At 41.3% G+C, this 17,113-nt stretch overlaps 1 non-coding gene and 1 pseudogene across 1 annotated transcript; one reads left to right on the top strand and one right to left on the bottom strand.

Annotated features, from left to right (window-relative positions):
- The first annotated feature begins 2,913 nt into the window (after positions 1-2,913).
- On the top strand, positions 2,914-3,017 carry LOC120361965 (small nucleolar RNA U13). Its single transcript, XR_005577988.1, has one exon. It is a non-coding gene; the product is annotated as a small nucleolar RNA U13 (small nucleolar RNA).
- A 4,459-nt stretch (positions 3,018-7,476) lies between these two features.
- On the bottom strand, positions 7,477-8,871 carry LOC101032753 (alpha-enolase pseudogene; annotated as a pseudogene).
- Positions 8,872-17,113: the final 8,242 nt, after the last annotated feature.

Raw genomic sequence — 17,113 nt, 5'->3', positions numbered from 1 at the left:
GGTGGTTTATTAAAACCCTTCAGTAATAAATGGTGGTTTATTAAAACACTTCAGTAATAAATGGTGGTTTATTAAAGTAATAGTAAATTGTGGTTTATTAAAACCACGAAGTTTTGGGGTGGTTTTAAAAATAACATAGCAATAGCTAACTGCTACTGTAAGCAAAGTACAGCAAAAGCATTAATTCATTGTGCTGTGTAATTTTAAAAAGAATTTCTCCTTTTTTTGCATGTCCAAAGGTACAATGCACAAAATTTTAGCAGTAGCACAGCTAATAGTATCGCTAATCATTTCTGCGCACAGTAGAATATAATTCAGATAAAACATTTTCCAGTAACTTAATTTTTAGAGGGAATTTTGTTCCTGAGATTCATAGCTTGGGCACATCTCAAAAATCCTTCAATTTCAACTACTGAAAATGGCTGGCAGTCCATAAGCATCATTTCAACAAGTTTTGTTTAGATTCTTAAACTCCATAGACTTAACACAATAAGGAAGTGCCTTAAAGGATTCCTGTAAAGTCTGTGGTTTTGAAGTTTGCTTAATGAGAATCAAACGAGCATTGGTTACCTTACTTGTCTCTACATTTCCTTGTCTTTATATAGTCACTACATTATTACTATATTTGGATGAAACATGATTTATCTTGTCTGCTGTGTGATTTTGGATTTTTTTTCTCATGAAATTCCGAGGTAGAAAAGTTGACATTTAGCTTTTATTTTGTCTTCATAAGCTATGAAGTATTTTCAAATAAGACTTTTTCTTAAAACACTCATGGTCTTATAATTAAACAATTAAAAATTAAATTTTTTTTTGTTTTTGAGAGAGTCTCGCTCTGTCACCCAAGCCGGAGTGCGATGGCACGATCTCAGCTCACTGCAACTTCCACCTCCCAGGTTCAGGCGATTCTCCTACCTCAGCCTCAGGAGTAACTGGGACTACAGGCATATGCCACCACAACCAGCTAATTTTTGTATTTTTAGTAGAGACAGGGTTTCGCCACGTTGGCCAGGCTGATCTCAAAATCCTAACCTCATGTGATCCACAGACTTGGCCTCCTAAAGTGCTGGGATTACAGGCATGAGCCACCGCGCTCAGCCAATAAAGTTATTATTTTTTATTTATTTATTTATTTTTTTGAGGCAGAGTCTCGCTTTGTCACCAGGCTGGAGTGCAGTGGTGCGATCTCGGCTCACTGCAAGCTCTGTTTCCTGGGTTCAAGCAATTCTCTTGCCTCAGCCTCCTGAGAAGGTGGGACTACAGTTGTGCGCCACCATGTCCAGCTAATTTTTTGTATTTTTAGTAGAGACCAGTTTTCACCATGTTGTCCAGGATGGTCTCGATCCCTTGATCTTGTGATCCGCGCACCTCAGCCTCCCAAAGTGCTGGGATTACAGGCGTGAGCCACCGCCCCCAGCCAATAAAGTTGTTAAAGGTTATTTTGTTTATTGTTCTGAATGCCAATACAAAATAATAATTCTACAAATATTAGAATTATATCAAATTTATTTTTGTTTTGTAATTTAAAAAATTATTTGCTCAAAAAGAATATGATTATCTTCAATGTATTTGGCTACTGCATATTATCATAATATTTTATTTTTGGTTTTTGAGACGGGGTCTCACGCTATGGCTCAGGATGGAGTGCAGTGGTGCAATCATAGCTAGCTCACTGTAACCTCAAACTCTTAGGCTCAAGTGATTTTTTCCACCTTAGCCTCCTGAATAGCTGGGACTACAGATGTGTGCCACCACACCTGGCTAATTTAAAAAACAAAAATTTGTAGTCTAAAACTCCTGGGTTCAAGCAATCTTCCCACTTTGATCCCCCAAAGTGCTGGGATTACAGGCATGAGCCACAATGTCTAGCCTTTAATATTTGAATTGAGTGTTCACCTATTTTCCTATTTATTAATAACTTTTTGTAAGTTCCTATGTTTGTACATAAAATTAGATGCATTCATAATCACCATTAAGTATTGTAGCATTTAACTCCTGCCATAATAAATATATATTTATACTTCAAATGACTGAAACATTTCAACATATAGGGAGGTTTTCATCCCAATTGACATCTAGAATGCTTACCTGTATTTGAAAATATTTAGATATTAAAAATAAATCTAAATTATATTCTTTGTTCATATTACTGGCAGTTTGGTACTGGTTATATATGATGATAACAGATAAGATCACATCTTGCACCAGTTCTGGGATGGCAGAAGTAATGTTGAGGTAGACATTTGGCCTTCCAAAGGGTAAGGACAAAGGTGAGAGCAGATTTTGCCCAAATATTAAGGCCAAATCTAACTCTTCTTTTCTATTCTCTTCTCTTCAGTCTCACTCTGTTGCCCAGGCTGGAGTACAGTGGTGTGATCTCAGCTCACTGAACCTCTGCCTCCCAGGTTCAAGCGATTCTTCTGCCTCAGCCTCCTGAATAGCTGGGATTACAGGCGCCACCATGCCTGGCTAATTTTTGTATTTTTAGTAGAGACAGGGTTTCACCATGTTGACCAGGCTGGTTTCGAACTACTGGCCTCAAGTGATCCAGCTGCCTTGAGTTCCCAAAGTGCTGGAATTACGGGCATGAGCCACCATGCCCAGCTCCAAAGCTGACTTTCAATGCATCCCTACAGCTGACTCTTACTTTATCCCCTGCTCCAGAACTGTCCTAGATGATGTGATTTAGAAAGTGTCTGGGATGATTTTAATGCAAAAGCGCACACAGAGGAACATCCATATAGCGTCCCATGCCTTCACTAATACCAGCCCCACCCCTGTACCAGAAGACATAAATCTCTTCCTTTTGTGAGCTTGGTCCTTTCAAAATTACTAGGGTGGGCTAGTTAAGTGGAGCGTGCACTTGCAGTGAAAGAGGGAGATAACTGAAAAAAGATGAAAGAGCTTGACCAGATTCCTTTGTAGTTAATAAGTGATGATTGGATTTTCATGCTCTTGTGTTCGATGTGCCTCCCTTAAACCTTGTCATGACATCTCAGCACATTACCCATCTGACGTGAAAAAAAAAGGGAGGGAGAAAGAACTTAACCAGGAGACCGAATCTAACAAGAGCCAGAGAGGACTATGGTTTTCTTTAGAGAAGAAGAGGCTGCAGAGGTGAAGCATTGCTGGAATTATTAAACGAGTTTTGGAGATTATGCATTGTTTCTAATTTCCCCCAGGTATAGATGGAAAAATTGCAGGAAACCATTCTTGCGTAGAAAAAGCCACATTACATGTTGGAGAAAGTTGCTGATGCAGGATCTCAAGAGTGGGGCAGAAGAAGAACCAGTGGAGCAATCATGTCCTCAGGAACCAGCAAACATACGTACTAGGCAGATTTTCCAGTTTTCATGCCTTTATGGTTTTGTAAAAAGTAAAAACAGCTTTTCTCTAACAAGGGATGTCCTGAACAAGAGATGGGTTGCCCTCAAATTTCTGGTTGCCTATTGCCGATTAAAAGGAAGGCCAGCTAAACACAAGGCAGTATTCTAGATTGGATTCTGAAATATAAAAAGGACATTAGTGGAAAAACTGGTGAAATCTAAGTCTGGAATTTAGATAATGGCAGTGTATCAGTGTTAGTTTCTTGGTTTTGACAATGTACCAGGATAATATAATGTGTTAACCTTGGGGAACACTGGATGGGAATATATTAGAATTCTCTGTACTATCTTTGCAAATTTTCTGTAAATCTAAATTTATTCCAAAAGTGAAAAACAAACAAAAAGAAAACACCTAAAACTGAGGGAAAATACAGAGGCCTGAATTTGAAAGCAGGCTAGTGGTTTTTTGTAGGGAGACATTTCCTTCAGGGCTACGCAGAGCCCACTGAGAAGGTTAAATAGGAAGAATGTAAAGACGGCTCCAAATATGGACTAGCAAGTAAGGTAACGAAACACAACTGAGGGAAAGTAAGTAGAGGATAGACTCACATCAGGCTACTTAGTGTAAATTTTGAGAAAATTATCTCAATATTAACATGTATATTATAATGAGGTAGGAATAATCTAATATAAACTCATTCTCTCACACAGATTATCGTTTAGTGTTCAGCCAATGTTCAATTCACATGGAATTGACATCTGCCACCTTTGGTGAGAGTTATAAGAAACCAGGTGTGTTTTTTTTTTTTCACCCTTCCTCCATGCCAATGTGAACTGTGGTTAAACCATGGTTTGGAGTGAGATGGCTCAATATTTTTTCTTACCATGTTGTTTCATAGTTTCAAATTCTGCATTAAAAAATTAAACAGCTTAAAAAATGAACAAGTAGAATTATATGAAACTAAAAATTTTCCACGTAGTAAACTAAATAATCAACAAAATGAAAAGGCTACCCACAGAATGGGAGAAAATACTACTTGCAAACTGTATAGCTGATAAGAGATACTATATGGTCTGAATGTTTGTGTGCCCCCAAATTCATGTGTTAAAGTCTAATCCCCAATGTGATAGTGTTTCCATTAGGAGTTTCCTCCTAGGGCTCTGCCCTAATGAATGGCATTAGTGGCCCTATAAAAGTTGCCAGAGGGAGGTCGTTTGTCTATACGAGGCCATATGGAACAGTGGAGAGGCGCCATAGAAAGCACCATCTATGAGAAACAGGTACTCACTGGGCACAAAATCTGCTAGTACCTTGATCTTGGAGTCTGATTGCCTTACTCCCCTTTGATAGACGTTTTTATAATGGGATGGAAGAGTCTGGCTTTAAGTAGTTAATAGTATCTCAAGCTGGCTTAAGTAAAAATTAATAAATGATCATTTACAAAATAAAAATGCCAGAGGTCTTATGGTATCTATAGGCAGGATGTGACCCAACTTCAAGAAGAAATCGGTAATAGGAACCAGAAAGCCAGCACAGGAACCCAGGAAGTTCATCTTGGCATCTCTCTTTTTATAAAATGACTTTCTTGGCTTTTTTTTTTCTACACAGAGACCAACTAGCCAACTCTAGGTCCCAATGAAAAATTTCCAGGAAAGAGAATCTGATTGGCTAAAGCCATATCAGGTACTATCCCTAATCAACTGCAGCCATAGGGTCAGAGTCACATAATATTAACATGGCTTTCTATCTATATAGGTAGAAGAGGAGTACTGAGAGAAGCAAGAAGTGCTGTGCTGTGTAGCTACTTAAAAGATTATCTACTATAGGAGATGGTGGTAACCAGGAGATAGTAGTAACCAAAATGGAGAGAAGAAAGAGGAGATTTGATCGGTGTGTAAAACATACACACATACAAAAACCATGTGATATTAAATATTCTCTTAGAGTCAATCATCGGGTGTTGCTTAAATTCTTTGACAAGTATTGAATAATTACTCTGTGTATAGGTTCAGCTAAGTGCCATGGGCAGAAAAGAAGTAGAAGATATGGCCTCAGCCCTTACTTGAGTTAGAGACATGTGTCTATGAGAAAATAAAACAACCATACATGGGGTATAATATTAAATATCAAGCCATATAGATATTAAGTTGTACTGGAGTTCATGTCAATTATTAAAAGGTATTGCTTATCTTTTCTTTCAAGATCAATTTTACTAAAAGTGCATCTACATACTGAAGAGAGTAGGGGCTATGGAAGGACATGTGGTTAACAGTCCAAGTGATGAGTTTCAACAAGGAATCAACTTGAAGAAATTCATGCAATGGATTAAGCCCGTTAATTAAGCCCACTAATTAAGCCCAGTGCCTCCAGGACCTGATCCCCCAAATTCCCTTTGTATGTACTCCATGTGCTTTCTCAATTATCCTATTCTAATGCCCCTACTTTTTGGAATACTGTATTATCAAGTATTAATACCTTAGCATAGATTGGTTCATCTCATCCTAGAGACTGGTAAATTCTTTGCTCATTTATTTATTTATTTTAGAGATGGGATCTCACTATGTTGCCCAGGAAGGCCTTCAACTCCTGGGCTCAACATATCCTCCCATCTCAGCTTCCCAAGTAGCTGAGACTGTGGGCACACACCACCATGCCTGGGAAGACTGGTTAACTTTGATGAGAAATCAGAAAAGACCTTGAGTACTGAGTATGGGCAAGAGCCCTCCTGGGGGACTGTGAAAGTGAATGATGAGGTGTAGAATAAAATGGGGTAAGAACACTGGAAATTGCCTCACTTACTTCACACCAAGAGTTCTGAAAGCTCCCCTAGCAATTTCAGTCCCTGGGAAGCTTCTTTAAAAATATTTATTTTAAACTTTTAAGTTCAGAAGTACATGTGCAAGTTTATTATATAGGTAAACTCATGTCACAGGGTTTTATTGTACAGATTATTTCATCACCCAAGTATTAAGCCTAGTACCCAATAGTTATTTTTTCTGCTCCTCTCCCTTCTCCTAACGTCCACCCTCAAGTATGTCCCAGTGTCTGTTGTTCCCTTTCTGTGTTCATGAGTTCTCATCCTTTAGCTCTCACTTATAAGTTAGAACATATGATACGTAGTTTTCTGTTACTGCATTAGTTTGCTAAGGCTAATTGCCTCTAGCTCCATCCATGTTCCTGCAAAAGACACAAGTGCATTCTCTTCTATGGCAGCATAGTATTCTATGGTGTGTAAGTACCATATTTTCTTTATCCAATATGACACTGATGGGCATTTAGGTTGATTCCATGTCTTTGCTATTGTGAATAGTGCTGCAATGAACATTCACATGCATGTGTCTTTAAGATAGAATGATTTCTATTTCTCTGGGTGTATACTCAGTATTGGGATTGCTGGGTTGAATGGTAGTCCTATTTATAGCTCTTTGAAGAATTGCCGTACTGCTTTCCACGGTGGTTGAACTAATTTACACTCCCACCAACAGTGTATAAGTGTTCCCTTTTCTCCATGATCTCATCAGCATCTGTTATTTTTTTTTGACTTTTTAATAATAGCCATTCTGACAGAGGTGTGAGATAGCATCTCATTGTAATTTTGATTTCCATTTCTCTAATGATCAGTGATGATGAGCTTTTTTCATATGCTTCTTGGCCACATATATGTCTTCTTTTGAAAAGTGTCTGTTCATGTTTGCCTACTTCTTAATGGGGTTGTTTGTTTTTCTCTTGCAAATTTGTTTAAGTTCCTTACAGATGCTGTATATTAGGCCTTTGTTAGATGCATGGTTTCCAAAATATTTTCCCCCATTCTGTAGGTTGTCTATTTACTCTGTTGAGAGTTTCTTTTTTTTTCATGGGTCACTGGGTTTTTTTATTTTGAGCACAAAACCACTGGGGATCTTGCCTGTGGCCACCCTAGATACGACACTGGAGGCTCACATGGCTCCAGATACTTGGAAATTAAGGCAAGAAAAACAATGATTTCGGCCAATTACACAGCTGCAAAGCTAGAGCTGCCAAAAGGGTTCCAGGGAGCTTGGCTTCTGTAGATCTTCTAAGAAGGTGGTACGAAATCCATGGCGGTGGGTGAGGGGAGCTAATTAGCAAGGTCCCCTGTAAGTGTTGGTCAGGGGCCTCGAGGTGCCTGAGCTGACACGAGGGGAGGGTCTAATTAGCCAACAGGTAACTGAAGGGCTTGCCTGCCCACAGCTTACTTGGCCAGGGGGTTTCTGAAGTTCCTGCCAGCAAACGTAGGCTTGCTGCCCAGCTCCTCTTCAATTCTGAGGAGCTGGTTGTACTTGGCCAAGTACTTGGATCAGCAAAGGGCACCAGTCTTGGTCTGCCCAGTTCACAGCCCCATCACCAGGTTGGTGAAGAAGGTATCTTCAGTCTCCCCAGAATGATGAGACACCATGACACTCCAACCATTGGCATGGGCCAGCTTGCACGCCTGAAGGGACTTGGTCAGGGAGCCAATCTGGTTCCCTTTGAGCAGAAGGTAGTTGCATGACTTCTTATTCATGACCTTGGCAATCCTCCTTGGGTTGGTCACTGTGAGATTATCTCCCACTACCTGGATTCCTGCACTGGCCATGAACTTCTGCCAAGCTCCTCAGTCATCCTGGTCAACGAGATCTTCCGTAGACACCACTGGGTAGTCCTTGATAAAGGACTTGTACAGGTCAGCCAGCTGGTCAGCTGAGACATACCTGTTGGGGTCATTGGGAGACTTAAAATCCAGGTCATACTTCACAGACCTGAAGAACTCAGAGGCTGCTACGTCCATGCCAATGACCACCTTATCAGTGTGGCCAGCTTTGCCAATCGCAGTCTTCAGCAGCTACAAGCCTTCTTTATGCTCCAGGATGTTGGGAGCAAACTTGCCTTCATCTCCCACTTTGGTGGCAACTTTCCTATACTTCTCCTTGATGACATTCTTCAGATTGTGATAAACCTCCACTCCAATGCGCATGGCTTCCCTGAAGTTTACTGCACCCACTGGGAGGATTATGAACTCCTGCATGACCAGCTTGTTGCCAGCATGAGAACCACCACTGATGAGATTGAATGCCAGAACTAGTAGGATGACTTCAGAGTTGCCAGCCAAGTTGGCGATGTGGCAGTATAGGGGGACCCCCCCTTCTCAATAGGATCAGCTTTGCAGATGGTGAGGGACACCCGCAGAATGGCGTTTGCACCAAACTTAGATTTACTTTCTGTTCCATCCATCCCGATCATCAGTTTGTCAATCTTGTCTTGTTGTGTAACATTCAGTTTCTTGCTAACCAGGGTAGGCACAACAGTTTTATTGATGTGCTCAACAGCCTTGGAGACACCTTTCCCCATATAGCAAGTCTTATCATTGTCCTGGAGCACTAGGGCCTCATAGATACCAGTTGAAGCCCCACTGGATACAGCAGCTCTGAAGAGACCTTTTGAGGTGAAGAGATCAACTTCAACAGTGGGATTCCCGTAAGAGTCCAAGATCTCCCTGGCATGGATCTTGAGAATAGACATGGTGAATTTCTAGCTGCTGGGTCTCGTCACCTAGGAGAGAAGTGGAGGGTGCTGCAGACACTGAGGTGAAAATTAAGCTGGCGAGGTGTGTGTGCCCCAGGTTCCCACAGCTCCTCGATAATTTCTTTCTTTTTTTTTTTTTTTTTGGTCTGTAACAATAATTTTCTTTTTCTTTTCTTTCCTTTTTTAAATTGCATTTTAGATTTTGGGGTACATGTGAAGAACATGCAAGGTTGTTGCATAGGTACACACGTGGCAGTGTGATTTGCTGCCTTCCTCCCCATCACCTATTTCTGGCATTTCTCCCCATGCTATCTCTCCCCAACTCCCCACCCCATGCTGTCCCTCCCCCATTTCCCCCTGACAGACCCCAGTGTGTGATGCTCCCCTCCCTGTGTCCATGTGTTCTCATTGTTCAACACCCACCTATGAGTGAGAAAATACAGTGTTTGATTTTCTGTTCTTGTGTCAGTTTGCTGAGAATGATGGTTTCCAGGTTCATCCATGTCCCTACAAAGGACACGAACTCGTCGTTTTTGATGGCTGCATAATATTCCATGGTGTATATGTACCACATTTTCCCTATCCAGTCTATCATCATTGGGCATTTGGGTTGGTTCCAGGTCTTTGCTATTGTAAACAGTGCTGCAATGAACGTTCGTGTGCACGTGTCCTTGTAGTAGAATGATTTATAATCCTTTGGATATATACCCAGTAATGGGATTGCTGGGTCAAATGGAATTTCTATTTCTAGGTCCTTGAGGATTCACCACACTGTCTTCCACAATGGTTGAACTAATTTACACTCCCACCAACAGTGTAAAAGTGTTCCTGTTTCTCCATATCCTCTCCATCTTTTCTTTTCTTTCTTTCTTTCTTTCTTTTTTTTTGCTGTGCAGAAGCTCTTGAGTTTAATTAGATCCCATTTGTCAATTTTTCCTTTTGTTACAATTGATTTTGACTTTTTTTTTTTTTTTTTTTTTTTGAGACGGAGTTTCACTCTTGTTACCCAGACTGGAGTGCAATGGCGCGATCTCGGCTCACCGCAACCTCCGCCTCCTGGGTTCAGGCAATTCTCCTGCCTCAGCCTCCTGAGTAGCTGGGCTTATAGGCACGTGCCACCATGCCCAGGTAATTTTTTGTATTTTTAGTAGAGACGGGGTTTCACCATGTTGACCAGGTTGGTCTCGATCTCTTGACCTTGTGATCCGCCCGCCTCGGCCTCCCAAAGTGCTGGGATTACAGGCTTGAGCCACCGCGCCCGGCCGATTTTGACATTTTTGTAGTGAACTATTTGTCCATTCCTGTGCCCAGAATGGTATTACCTAGGTTGTCTTCCAGGGTTTTTATAGTTTGGGGTTTTATATTTCAGTCTTTAATCCATCTTGACTTGATTTTTGTATATGGTGTAAAGAAGGGGTCCAGCTTCAATTTCCTGCCTATGGGTAGTACCATTTATTCAATAGAGAATGTTTTCTCCATTGCTTGTTTTTGTCAGCTTTGTCAAAGATCAGATGGTCGTAGGTGTGCAGCCTTATTTCTGCGCTCTCTATTCTGTTCCATTGGTCTATGTGCCTGTTTTTGTACCACTACCATGCTGTTTTGGTTACTGTAGCCTTGTAGTATAGTTTGAAGTCAGGTAATGTGATGCCTCCAGCTTTGTTCTTCTTGCTTAGGATTGCCTTGGTTACTCAGGCTTTTTGTTGTTGTTATTGTTCCATATGACGTTTTAAATAGTTTTTTCTAGTTCTGTGAAGAATATTGTTGGTAGTTTGATAGGAATAGCATTGAATCTGTAAATTGCTTTGGGCAATATGGCCATTCCAATGATACTGATTCTTCCTGTCTGCGACCATGGAATGTTTAGCCATTTGTGTCATCTCTGATTTCTTTCAGCAGTGTTTTGTAATTCTCCTTGTAGAGCTTTTTCACCTCCCTGATTAGCTGTATTCCTAGATATTTTATTCTTTTTGTGGCAATTGTGAATGGGATTGCCTTGCGGATTTGGCTCTCAGCTTGGTTTTTGTTGCTGCATAGGAATGCTAGTGATTTTTGTAAGTTGATTTTGTATCTTGAAACTTTGCTGAAGTTGTTTATCAGCTGAAGACTACGGGGATTTCTAGATACAGTATCATGTTGTCTGCCAACAGGAATAGTTTTACTTCTTCTCTTCTTATTTGGATTCCCTTTATTTCTTTTTCTTGCCTGATTGCTCTGTCCAGGGATTCCAATACCATATTGAATAAGAGTGGTGAGAAAGTGCATTCTTCTCTTGTGCCAGTTTTCAAAGGGAATGCTTCCAGCCTTTGTCCATTAAAGTATAATATTGGCTATTGGTTTGTCATAGGTAGCTATTATTATAATATTTTGAGGTATGTTCCTTCAATACCCAGCTTATTGAGAGTTTTTAACATGAAGGGATGTTGAATTTTATCAAAAGTCTTTTCTCCATCCATTGAGGTAATCATGTATTTTTAAAAATTAAGTTCTGGGATACATGTGCAGAACGTGCATGTTTGTTACATAGGTATACACGTGCCATGGTGGTTTGCTGCACCTATCAAACTATCATCTACATTAGGTATTTCTCCTAATGCTATCCCTCCCCTAGCCTCCCATCCCCCAACAAGCCCTGGTGTGTGATGTTCCCCTCCCTGTGTCCATGTGTTCTCATTGTTCAACTTCTAGTTATGAGTGAGAACATATGGTGTTTGGTTTTCTGTTCCTGTGTTAATTTGCTGAGAATGATGGTTTCCAGCTTCATCCATGTCCCTGAAAAGGACATGAACTCATCCTATTTTATGGCTGCATAGTATTCCATGGTGTATACATACCACAATTTCTTTATCCAGTCTATCATTGATGGGCATTTGGGTTGTTTCCAAGTCTTTGCTATTGTGAATAGCGCTGCAGTGAACATACAGCTGCATGTGTCTTTATAGTAGAATGATTTGTAATCCTTTGAGTATATACCCAGGAATGGGATTGCTGGGTTAAATGATATTTCTGGTTCTAGATCCTTGAAGAATTGCCACACTGTCTTCCACAACGTTTGAACTAATTTACACTCCCACTAACAGTGTAAAAGTGTTCCTGTTTCTCCACACCCTCTTTCCCAATCTGCGGTTTGAATTTCTTGGCGGCTTTGTTCATACTGTGAGGGGAAAACCACCTACTCAAGCCTCAGTAATGACAATGCCCCTACCCCCACCAAGCTCCATCATCCCAGGTTGACTTCAGACTGCTGTGCTGGCAGTGAGAATTTCAAGCCAATGGATCTTCGCTTTCTGGGCTCCAGGGAGTGGAATCTGTGGAGCGAGACCACTTGGCTCTCTGGCTTCTTAGTCCCCTTTCCTGGGGAGTAAACTCTTCTGTCTCACTGGCGTTCCAGGTGCCACCACTTGGCTCTCTGGCTTCTTAGTCCCCTTTCCTGGGGAGTAAACTCTTCTGTCTCACTGGCGTTCCAGGTGCCACTGGTGTATTAAAAAAAACTCCCGCAGCTAGTTCAGTGTCCACCCAAATGGCCACCCAGTTTTGTGCTTGAAACCCAGGGCCCTGCTGGTGTAGGCATCCGAGGGAATCTCCTGGTCTGCAGGTTGAAAAGACTGTGGGAAAAGCATAGTATCTGGGCCAGAGTAGACCATTCCTCATGGCACAGTCCCTTATGGCTTCTCTTGTCTAGGGGAGGGAGTTCCCCGACTCCTTGCACTTCCCAGGTGAGGCAACACCTGGCCCTGCTTCAGCTTGGCCTCTGTGGGCTACAACCACTGTCTAACCAGTCCCAATGAGATGAGCTGTGTACCTCAGTTGGAAATGCAGAAATCACCCACCTTCTGTGTTGATCTTGCTGGGAGCTGCAGACTGGAGCTGTTCCTATTTGGCCATCTTGCCAGCCACCTAATCATGTGGTTTTTGTCTTTAGTTCTGTTTATGTGATGAATCACATTTATTGATTTTCATATATTGAACCAACCTTGCATCCCTGGTGTTAACAGTGGAGATGTTCAGGTTCTTGGCCTCTTGAATAAAGAATTGGACAAAATGCACTAATAAAGCAAGGAAGGGATGAAGGAATTTATTGAAAATGAAAGGACACTCCACAGTGTGGGAGCAGGACTAAGCATAGAGGCTTAAAGGCCCTGTTAGAGTTTTTATTTTATGAGTTTAAATGCCCTCTACTTGGGGTATGCCCTATGTAAATGAAGAGATGGGGTGAAGTTACAAAGTCATTTACAGCATATGCCCTATGGAGAGGATATTTCCTGTTACAGCTGAAATGTGAACTGGCCTTATGTTCCCTGTCTCCAGACCCTATTTTCCTGCCTCAGCTACCGGCAAGAGATACAATCCCCATAAATCTTTATGGGAGGAAGAGGGACCACATAATGAAGTCCCCCATAATGGAGTCTATTTCTGTAACTGTTTCATTCTGGCTTGGGGCATAGTCTCTACCTACAGGGGATCACAGAACTCGCCCTGCTCTATCTAGTTGAGGCAGGGCAGCTTCTTGATGACTAGGGATGGTATCTTCACCTAGAACTGGCTGGAAGCTTTGTTGTGTGATCATCTGTAGCTTGATGGTCTCTAGGTGAGAGGAAATGAATTTGGTTAAAAGATTTAATGGGAACTTCAGGGAGTGGATACCTAGGCTGTCAGAAATATTTGTTATAGACATTTGCAGGAGAAAAAACAAAATCTGGTTGGAGATTTCAGGCCTGCCCACCAACCCCCTGGAAGGGGGATAAGAAGGGTTGTTACCAGAAAAACTGGTCCTGCATAATGGAGTCTATTCCTGTTTCATAACATGAAGCCAATACACAATATTGCAAGTGAGCATCAAAAAGCGGAGGCTTTCAAAATTGACAAATGGGATCTAATTAAACTAAAGAGCTTCTGCACAGCAAAAGAAACTATCATCAGAGTGAAAGGGCAACCTACAGAACAGGAGAAAATTTTTGCAATCTATTCATCTGACAAAGGGTTAATATCCAGAATCTACAAGAAACTTAAAGTTACAAGAAAAAAACAAACAACCCAATCAAAAAGTGGGCAAAGGATATAAACAGACACTTCTCAAAAGAAGACATTTATGCAGCCAACAAACACATGAAAGAAAGCTGATCATCACTGATTTGCTTTTCATTAGAGAAATGGAAATCAAAACCACAATGAGATAGCCTCTCACACCAGTTGGAATGGTGATCATTAAAAGTCAGGAAACAAGGCCGGGCGCGGTGGCTCAAGCCTGTAATCCCAGCACTTTGGGAGGCCGAGGCAGGTGGATCACGAGGTCAAGAGATCGAGACCATCCTGGTCAACAAGGTGAAACCCCGTCTCTACTAAAAAAATACAAAAAATTAGCTGGGCGTGGTGGCATGTGCCTGTAATCCCAGCTACTCAGGAGGCTGAGGCAGGAGAATTGCCTGAGCCCAGGAGGCGGAGGTTGCGGTGAGCCAAGATCGTGCCATTGCACTCCAGCCTGGGTAACAAGAGCGAAACTCCGTCTCAAAAAAAAAAAAAAAAAAAAAAAAAAAAAAAAAAAAAAAAAAAAAAGTCAGGAAACAACAGATGCTTGAGAGAATGTGGAGAAATAGGAACATTTTTACACTGTCGGTGGGAGTGTAAATCAGTTCAACCATTGTGCAAGTCCGCTGAGGTGTGATTGCATTTATCAGTCTTCTTTTCTAAACTAGGCTGTGAGATTTAAAGGATGGGATAGGAGGCAATTGTTTCTTTTGTGTTTACCAGTTTATGATACAACTCAGGAACAGCCAGATGGAAAAGATGCATAGGGTGAGGTATGGGGGAAGAAGCTCAAAGCTTCCATGCCTTCTCTAGGCATACTACATTCCCAGCACCTTCATGTATTCAGCAACCTTGAATCTTGTTGTTTGAGAGTTTTTATAGAGGTGAACAGAGCTCAATCTCCTCACGTTGTTACTCGGTGTAATTCCTGTGTGACATAGCTGAATTTCTAACTCTGCTTATCTTTTCTTTTTTACGTTCCGACAAGACTACAGAACTCTGCTTATCTTAAAAAACAGGACACCTGCTGTAAGAAGTGCTCTTTGTATTCAGACCAGCTGAGAATGATTAGAACCAAGATGACCTTACTCCCTCACCCCTCACTGATTGAGAAGTTTATTTGTGAGCCATTCCCCTGCTTCTCAATTCCATGCCCATTTGTTTGTGTCCTCTCTTGTTTCCTGGAGCAGTGGTTTGTAGTTCTCCTTGAAGAGGCCCTTCACATCCCTTGTAAGTTGTATTCCTAGGTATTTTATTCTCTTTGTAGCAATTGTGAATGGGAGTTCACTCATGATTTGGCTCTCTGTTTATTATTGGTGTATATGAATGCTTGTGATTTTTGCACATTGATTTTGTATCCTGAGACTTTGCTGAAGCTGCTTATCAGCTTAAGGTGATTTTAGGCTGAGATGACGGGCTTTTCTAAATATACAGTCATGTCGTCTTCGAACAGAGACAATTTGACTTCCTCTCTTCCTATTTGTATACCCTTTCTTTCTTTCTCTTGCCTGATTGCCCTGGCCAGAACTCTAATACTGTGTTAAAGAGGAGTGGAGAGAGAGGGCATCCTTGTCTTGTGCTGGTGTTCAAAGGGAATGCTTCCAGCTTTTGTCCATTCCGTATGCTATTGGCTGTGGGTTTGTCATAAATAGCTCTTATTATTTTGAGCTACCTAGTTTATTGAGAGTTTTTAGCATGAAGTGATTTAAATTTTATTGAAGGCCTTCTCTGCATCTATTGAGATAATCATGGGTTTTTGTCTTTGGTTCTGTTTATGTGGTGGATTACATTTGTTAATTTGTGTATGTTAAGGCAGCCTTGGATCCCAGGGATGAAGCCGACTTGATCGTGGTGAACAAGCTTTTTGATGTGCTGCTGGATTCAGTTTGCCAGTATTTTACTGAGGATTTTTGCATCGATGTTCATCACGGATATTGGCCCGAAATTTTCTATTTTTGTTGTGTCTCTGCCAGGTTTTGGCATCAGGATGCTGCTGACTTTATAAAATGAGTTAGGGAGGAGTCTCTCTTTTTCTGTTGTTTGGAATAGTTTCCGAAGGAATGGTACCAGCTCCTCTTTGTACCTGTAGTAGAATTCAGCTGTGAATCCTTCTGGTCCTGGGCTTTTTTTGGTTGGTAGGCTATTTTTTTTTTGTTGTTGTTGTTTTTTTGTTTATTGCATTTTAGGTTTTGGGGTACATGTGATGAACATGCAAGATTGTTGCATAGGTACACACTTGGCAGTGTGGTTTGCTGCCTTCTGTCCCCTCACCTGTATCTGTCATTTCTCCCCATGCTATTTCTTCCCACCTCCCCACCCCCCGCCCCTCCCCCATTTCCCCCCAACGGACCCCAGTGTGTAGTGCTCCCCTCCCTGTGTCCATGTATTCTCATTGTTCAACACCCACCTATGAGTGAGAATATACGGTGTTTGATTTTCTGCTCTTGTGTCAGTTTGCTGAGAATGATGGTTTCCAGGTTCATCCATGTCCCTACAAAGGACGTGAACTCATCGTTTTCGATGGCTGCGTAATATTCCATGGTGTATATGTACCACATTTTCCCTATCCAGTCTATCATCGTTGGGCATTTGGGTTGGTTCCAGGTCTTTGCTATTGTAAACAGTGCTGCAATGAACATTTGTGTGCACGTGTCCTTGTAGTAGAATGATTTATAATCCTTTGGATATATACCCAGTAATGGGATTGCTGGGTCAAATGGGATTTCCATTTTTAGGTCCTTGAGGAATCGCCACACTGTCTTCCACAATGGTTGAATTAATTTACATTCCCACCAACAGTGTAAAAGTGTTCCTATTTCTCCACATCCTCTCCAGCATCTGTTGTTTCCCAATTTTTTAATGATCGCCATTCTAATTGGTGTGAGATGGTATCTCAATGTGGTTTTGATTTGCATTTCTCTGATGACCAGTGATGATGAGCATTTTTTCATATGTTTGTTGGCCTCCTGTATGTCTTCTTTTGTAAAGTATCTGTTCATATCCTTCGCCCATTTTTGAATGGGCTTGTTTGTTTTTTTCTTGTAGATCTGCTTTAGTTCTTTGTAAATTCTGGATATCAGCCCCTTGTCAGATGGGTAGACTGCAAAAATTTTTTCCCATTCTGTTGGTTGCCGATTCACTCTACTGACTGTTTCTTTTGCCGTGCAGAAGCTGTGGAGTTTGATTAGGTCCCATTTGTCTATTTTGGCTTTTGTTGCCATTGCTTTTGGCGTTTTGGTCATGA

This window comes from Saimiri boliviensis, chromosome X (genome assembly GCF_048565385.1).
Source record: "Saimiri boliviensis isolate mSaiBol1 chromosome X, mSaiBol1.pri, whole genome shotgun sequence".
In the NCBI taxonomy this organism is placed as follows: Eukaryota; Metazoa; Chordata; class Mammalia; order Primates; family Cebidae; genus Saimiri; species Saimiri boliviensis.
This window is presented reverse-complemented; position numbering and strand designations above follow the sequence as displayed.